Source organism: Solanum dulcamara, chromosome 11 (assembly GCF_947179165.1).
Source record: "Solanum dulcamara chromosome 11, daSolDulc1.2, whole genome shotgun sequence".
In the NCBI taxonomy this organism is placed as follows: domain Eukaryota; kingdom Viridiplantae; phylum Streptophyta; class Magnoliopsida; order Solanales; family Solanaceae; genus Solanum; species Solanum dulcamara.
In genome coordinates this window covers 63,213,586-63,221,429 of record NC_077247.1, presented here as the reverse complement: position 1 = coordinate 63,221,429, position 7,844 = coordinate 63,213,586, and the positions used below count along the sequence as shown (strand labels likewise).

At 30.3% G+C, this 7,844-nt stretch overlaps 1 non-coding gene across 1 annotated transcript; it reads right to left on the bottom strand.

Moving 5' to 3' along the window:
* Positions 1-3,260: 3,260 nt before the first annotated feature.
* On the bottom strand, positions 3,261-3,333 carry TRNAK-UUU (transfer RNA lysine (anticodon UUU)). Its single transcript has one exon. It is a non-coding gene; the product is annotated as a tRNA-Lys (tRNA).
* Positions 3,334-7,844: the final 4,511 nt, after the last annotated feature.

The window sequence follows — 7,844 nt, the reverse complement described above, 5'->3', positions numbered from 1 at the left end:
CCTATGGGGCTGCCACATGTCACACCTTGGAGACTGCCATGTGTCACACCCAAAAAAAGGATATATATGCTTAGTGTTATGACTAAGCTTTCATTTTCAGCATTTTGGACTTGGATAAGTTGAGAGAAAATGTGAGGGAGAGAAGAGAGAGTCATGGTAGCCACAAGAACAAGGTAAACCCTTCGATTTCATTTCTTGATTTAATTATTTAAGGTATCCTATGGTTACATAATAGTGTTTAATCACGTAAATTGAATTTTTGGGGCAGCAAGATAGGGTGACGAATATCCCATTAGTTTTCAGCGCGTTAAGGAGCTTTTAAGGGAAATTTTCAGCAAGGTAAGGTTTGATTCTCTTCTCCCACATTTAGGAAAGTGTTTAAGCATGTTATGGGTGTGTAAACATGAGTTGGAGACATGAAAATATGGACATTACAGCTGAAGGAAGTTGCAAGTCGTGTAGGGATATTTTTGACATATTCTAGTGGCTTAAAATATAACTAGTATCATTGTTATTGTAGTATCGTATTGAAAATTATTTTATGGTGTTGCAGGGCTGGAAACTTATCTAAATATAGATATAAGTGTTGCTGGTATCAGCCACATGATACCCCGTTTCGTGTGGTTAAGATTTTATGAAATAAAATTCTAAAACTATATTTTGGAGTCATATATCGTAACTAAATAATTCATGCAGACATATATCATAACATATTAAAAATGTTATACCCTACACTCTCGAGCTCGGAATGTCTATTAAGTTCCTTAGATATTATCATGTGAGTCGAATAAGCTACGACACTATCAAATGACTCTAAGAAAGGGAGAATGTGATACCTCATAGTAGAGAAGATTGGAAATAGAGTCATAAGAATCCGAAAGGAATTGGGGGCTAAATAATAAGTCATAGGACTGTTTATTTGACTTTTCAGCATATCTCTCGATATTCACGCAAATCTTTACGGGTGCTTGGAAGTGTGGGTGAGCCTATCAATCCAAGTGCATGGAGGTGTCAACTATACATATAGATCTTTTGTGTTCTTTTTCCCCTAAATAAGACATCCACAACATGCCTTCTTCAAGTTTTTGTTTGTCTTTGAGCAGGTGGTTTTTCAATGTGATAGGTGATGCAAGGTGCCCCATATCTGATACATGGTGGCAAACAGAAACCGATGGCTTCATGGTAGCTCAGTTACTACTTATTTCATCATTATTATTGCTCATCGAAAAATTAATATCTTACTTCAGTCTTAATTATTTCCTTCTAGATTACTCCTTTACCAGGAGCATGGCCGCAGAAACCTAGTTCTGCTACTTTTCCTTTCTTTGGAGTCCAGGTACCTACTTGAGATAATAAACAGATCTCCAAATATGAGTAAAAACCAATATTTCATTTTGTATTGTAGGAATGATATTATTGTAAAAGCCAATGTCCAAGTATGTGATTGTATCACCCATGCCACGCAATATATATTTAGGATTTAATACATGATGCCTCTTATGTGTCTAAGGAAAGTTAAAACTAGAGGCACACAGCTCTTGTATCTTTATTTATCATGATAATGTGGATCAAGGAATACCCTCTAAAATTTGGTCTTTGCGCTTTCTCCAATATATGGTCATGATGTCTAAAATCTTGCAGCCAGTAATAGTGGATGAGAAAGGTGTTGAGATTGAAGGTGAGTGCAGCGGGTATCTGTGTGTGAAAAGCTCGTGGCCTGGGCCATTCCGAACACTTCATGGGGATCACGAAAGATATGAAACCACATACTTTAGTGCCTTCCCTGGCTATTATTTCAGTGGTGATGGCTGCAACAGGTATTTTCTAGTGAAGTACACTCCTGGTTGTCTATATACGTTCTCATAAGGGACGTATAAGCATAATTTGTTTTCCTTCTTATTTCTTGAAGCATTTTTGACTGATATTCCATTGTCATGTTCAAACTTCTGTTTCAGGGACAAAGATGGTTACTACTGGCTCACTGGAAGAGTAGATGATGTGATTAATGTGAGGTATAGTTTGCATATGAATTTCATATTTTCAGAGCCTAATTAGAGTTTGAAAGAATTAGAGGAACAAGGAAATTCCTTTGGGGAACTGTGCGGGTACCTTTCAATTATGAAGAGATGTCTTTTATGTTGGAAGTAATTTTTAATAGTGCTAATTCAATTGGAAGTGAGTAGTTTGCAGGTACTATTTCTTATAGCTGGTTGAACTGGTTGTTCTACTTGTTTGTTGTATAAAGTAATTTTTAACACATGCAGCGGACATCGCATTGGCACAGCTGAAGTGGAATCTGCTTTAGTTTCACATCCTCTGTGTGCTGAAGCAGTTGTGGTTGGTGTGGAGCATGAGGTACTTTCATGGTCTAGTTCTCGTCTGAGTTTAAATGGAGTTTTCCCTTCTCTACTCTAATCTGTTCTTTTGGAGTCTTGTGAAAGGTTAAAGGACAGGGAATATATGCATTTGTTACTCTAGTTGGAGGTGTTCCATACAGTGATGACCTGCGAAGAAGTCTTGTAATGGTTGTTAGGAATCAGGTATATTTGTTCCATTTTCTCTGGCAATCCAACATTTGCTTGTGGTGTGTTTTTCCCTTTGGTAGACAGACTACTTGAATACTATCTACTAATGGGGCAAAATTTGCCAATAAACAATCCAAACTTAATTGAAAATGAAAACAAAAAGAAGAGAAAATTTAGCCATGGGATGGAAGCTATGACTTTTACAAAGAGCGTGTGCCAATCTTCAGAAGCTTCAAGTGTCTCATCTTTCCATTGCAAAGTTGTTGGGACCATGCCCTTCTTATCTCTTACCAAGACTAGTTTTTTGGGGTGTGTGTGTGTTGCTTTTTTCTTCTGGAGTTCAGTACTGAAGTAGTAGTTGGCATAAGTAGTCATCTCCTTGACGGGTCCGACACTTAAACCTGTGGTACTTGGTAGGATATTTGGAAAAAAACGGTTGTGTTGGATTTTTGGAGAAGATAAAATGAAAACCAAGGAATTATTAGTTTTATTCCTTTGGGGAGTTGTCTATTTAGTTTGTTTTGCCAAACATACATGTCCTTGTACAAACACCAAAGTAGAAAAAAGGAAAAGAAAAAGAGAAGGTTATAGAGCACTGCTAAATGCTAATGAGTCCCTGCGTATCTAATAAATATACAACAAAAACATACCTAGTGTAATCCCACATGTGGGGTTTGGGGAGATTAGAGTGTACGCAAACCTTTGGTTTTCGGAAGACAAAGGATAAACCTATCACGCCCACCATGGGGCTCGAACCCACGACCACAAGGGTAAAAGCCTTGCGCTCTACCAACTGAGCTAGACGGGCTTTTTTTAATCTGATAAATATGAGCATATAATTTTTTACTGCAAAATGTACACTAGCATTCTCCTTATATTTGAGACTACATGAAGTTGTTACCACTGTCTGAAGCTTTCCATTTCACATGTCAGATTGGGGCTTTTGCTGCGCCAGACAAGATACATTGGGCACCAGGTCTTCCAAAGACAAGAAGTGGGAAAATAATGAGAAGAATTCTGAGGAAAATTGCTTTCAGGCAGTTAGATGAGCTTGGGGACACTAGTACACTTGCAGACCCAACTGTGGTTGATCAGCTTATTGCACTTGCTGATTGCTAAAGTAACAACTTCTACATATAGTGAAGTTACAGGTTTAGCTGACTCTGTTGGTGGGGATTGGTATTTTGTTTCCGTTTTAGTGGGATTTTCATGTGAGTACCTTTTTCCTCCAAATTTGAAACAGCTCATGTTCAACACACTTTTGAAGATCAGGTTACATTGAGAATCAAGAAATAAATACCAAGATGTGGATTTTCTTTTCAATGTAATTTTGGTTTTCTTGTGCCACTTTTCATCACTTTATTCATTAAAGGATAAAAACAATGTTGATCGTATATTGGATGTTGATTCTTTTAATTGGTTTGATGAAGGTGAGTTTCAAGTTCGAAAAAAAGATGAATGTGAAGTTTGACCCTTTTTTTCACTCAAAAGATTTTTACTCATTTTAAAGTTAAATGCATGTTCCGAGATAATTTCAACTTTTAAATAGAGTAAAACCTCTATAAATGTATATGTTTGTGATCGAAAAAAATATTTATTTATCGAGATTATTAGTTTATCAATAAATGTAAAAAATATTTATTTATCGATAAATAAATATTTACTATTTTAGAGAGTATTTTGAAATATGTGTCATAAGAAAGAAAAAAAATATTTGAATTAAGAATTTCAAAAGTTTAAATTTAGGAAACTAAAAAGTGTAGTCTTTACATATTTATTATTTAAATCTAGGAAAGTTAAACGAATTTAGTGAAGTATTATGTTTCTAATTGTAGTATATAGAATATGAAGAGATTTTATGTTAATTATAAAAAGAAAAAGCTAGATATTTAAAAATCATAATCCAAGTATAATGTCTTTTCATCATTTGAAAGGCGTACAAAAATCATTTTTAACCAATAAAATAAGAAACTCAATATGTGAGCATAAGAAAGAGAATTCAATTATAGAATCATATTTTAAAAAGAAATCTTATTGATCTAGTATTATTGACTGATTATATATATATATATATATATATATATATATATATATATTATTGATGTATTTTAGTAATTATTACTTTATATTTTTTCTGGGCCTTTAATACTTTATTTTTAATTATTATCTAATGCATTTAGCGAGAATATTACTTTAATATAACTGGCCCAAGTCGGGACCGAAAAAAATATTTATTTAACGAGATTATTACTTTATCGAATATTACTTTATCGAGGTTTTACTGTATGTTTTATCTAACTGTTTTTCGAATATCACATTTTTAATTCTTATCTTCACGAATTTCAAGTGCAATTTCAGATTTACTCAATTTATCTCTTGATCTATCTATCTTTTTTGGTCTTAAGTGCATGATTAGTGCCGGATCAATTCCGGTCAGTTGTGTCTTTGGATTGAGTCCAATTTTTCATTTTCTATTCTTCTTTAGTTTTTTTTTAACAAAAAAAAAAATGAATTGGGTAGTACTTATCTGAATAATTGCTTTGTTAGAATTGAATTTTTTAAATTCTTGGAAATAAACTCATTTTCATTCGCTTTACATAAAGAATTACTTCTGTTGATCATACTTTTCTTTTTAATGTGTTTCAAAAAGAATATTTTTTTCTCTTGTCAACTTTTTAATTTTAACTTGAAATATGGCATATTTTAGATTACAAGATTAAAGAACGTTCTAGTATATTCCACATGCATTTCGTTTGAGATCATAATATTCAAAAAAAAAAATTACTGTTTTAAACTCCGTAATAAATGAAAATTAGACAAATTAAAATCGAGGGGGTATATTCTCTAATAATTTTTAAATAAGTACTAAAGCATATAAGATAATTTGAATGGAAGTAAGAGTAATAATTACGTTGCCAAACACATACACAACTTCTTAAACTTGTCCCTAAATTTCAGTTTGTCAGTTCAGCTTACCTTGTAATATTCTAACCCTCCAACTACATTTTTAATGTATCATTTAAACATAAAATGTTGACTGAATAGATTTGATTAGATTAAGTATAACTATATCATGTTATTATTTTACATTGAAATTTGTACATTTTGAATTAAACAAAAGACTATCTTATACAATAACTAGATAAAGGAGTCTGTGCTAGCACAAACCCAATATATGTTATCTTTTTCATCTTAATTTATGAGACACAAATAGAATTTGGAGAGTCAGCTAAATTTTAATATGATTTTTAGGTATTTTAAAGTGTTAATTATTGTGATTTATAATACTTTTTACGTATTTTTTTAATAATATATGCTACTCTAGTCATCTCAATTTATGTGGTACTGATAGAATTGTGAGAGTCAATCAAATTTTTTTATATGTTTTTTAAATTTGTAAGTTGTTAATTATTGTTATTTATAGTACTTTTTACGTTATTTTCAAATAATATACGTTACTTCCTTTATCCCAGACTCTCAGTTTTATGAGGCACTCACGAAATTTGAGAGCCAATCAAATATTTTAGATATCTTAAATTATGAATTATTGTGATTTATTTTATATAATTTTTTAAATAATATATATTACTCTATTTGTCTCAGTTTATGTGGAACATATAGAATTTAAAGATTCAACCAAATTTAAAATATGATTTTAAATATTTCAAGCTATTAATTATTGAGATTTACAGTATATTTTACGTCGTTGTTAAATAATACATGTTACTTCCTCTTTGTCATATTTTATGTGGCATCGATAAAATTTTAAGAGCCAATTAAATTTTTTATATCTTAAAATATTTTAAATTGTTAATTATCATAATTTATAATAATTTTACACAATTACTAAATCTATAAAGCACTAAAAATAAGATAAATAATTTAAACTAAAAACCATAGAAAAATTGTCGAACTACCGTTGAAGTCTTACATGCTATCTACATTGTCACTTTAAATTCCCTCTTTAAGTAATCAAGCAATAATGTAGAAAAATAGAATATGGATGTGGAGTTTGAGAAAATAAACAAGACTTTGAAATTATGTTATCTTAAATTAAAGATATATGTAATATATAAAAATATTTTTTAAATTTACGATTTTAAATATATTATTTAGATGTAGGATATTCAAATTTAAAAAATTGTTAGAAAAAAAATCTTTTAAAACTAAAGTTTTTTACAAAAGTAAGATAAATAAATTAGAATTAAAAAAAAAACTATCTCTATTTATTTTTACTTATCCACTTTGAACCATGCACTTCTCTTAAGAAATAGTAATTAGTATAAATATTTAACCATAATATCTATATTAATTAATATATTATTTTAAATCATGAAAAATAATTTAGAAGTAATTAATGAATGTCAAAAGATAAAATTTTAAAAAGAAAATGTTATTTCTTAATATATTAAAAATGGTAACCATTAAAAGTTAAAAATATATATTTTTAACTAGTATACATACTCGCGCGATGCGCGAATAATATGAAACTAATATTTTTGATCATTTCATATTGAAATATCTTGTTTGAGCATGTTAAAATCATATAACATTGAAATAAAAGTTCAACTATTATCGTATTTATCAATAAAATACAGAAAATAAATATTTACGCTTACCCCTACACCCCACCCCCACCCTCAATTTTTTTTTTAAAAAATATTCTTCTCTCCCCACACCTCCACCCCCACGACCCCTCCACCATCCATGACTCTAATACCCCGACCTCTAATTCAATTTATACGAAAAAAATACTCATATAATCGTAAAAAGAAAAGACTTTTAATTTTCATATTTTTTAATTATATTATTTAAAATCTAAAGATATAAGATTGTTAATATCTCCCCCCCCCTCCCTCAATTTTTTTTAAAAATATTCTACTCTCCCCACACCTCCACCCTAGGACACCTCCGCCACCCCATGACTCTAATACCCCGACCTCCAATCTAATTTATACGAAAAAAACATTCATGTAATCGTAAAAAGAAAAGACTTTTATTTTCACATTTTTTAACTTTTATTCTTCATATTTTTTAATTATATTATTCAAAATCTAAAGATATTAGATGGTTAATATCTCTCCCCCCTCCTCTACCTCTAATCAAAATCTATATGAGTAAAAATAATTATGTAATTAACAATAAAGCTTTTGTGTTTAATATTTTTTTTATTATATTATTTACAATATAAAGATTTTATGTAATCAAATGTATATATTGTTATCAAAAAGCTAAACGAACAAAATTAGAATAAGAAATATGACGAAAATAATTTAGCCTATAATATGACCATCACTTATCTGCATATAAAAATAAAAA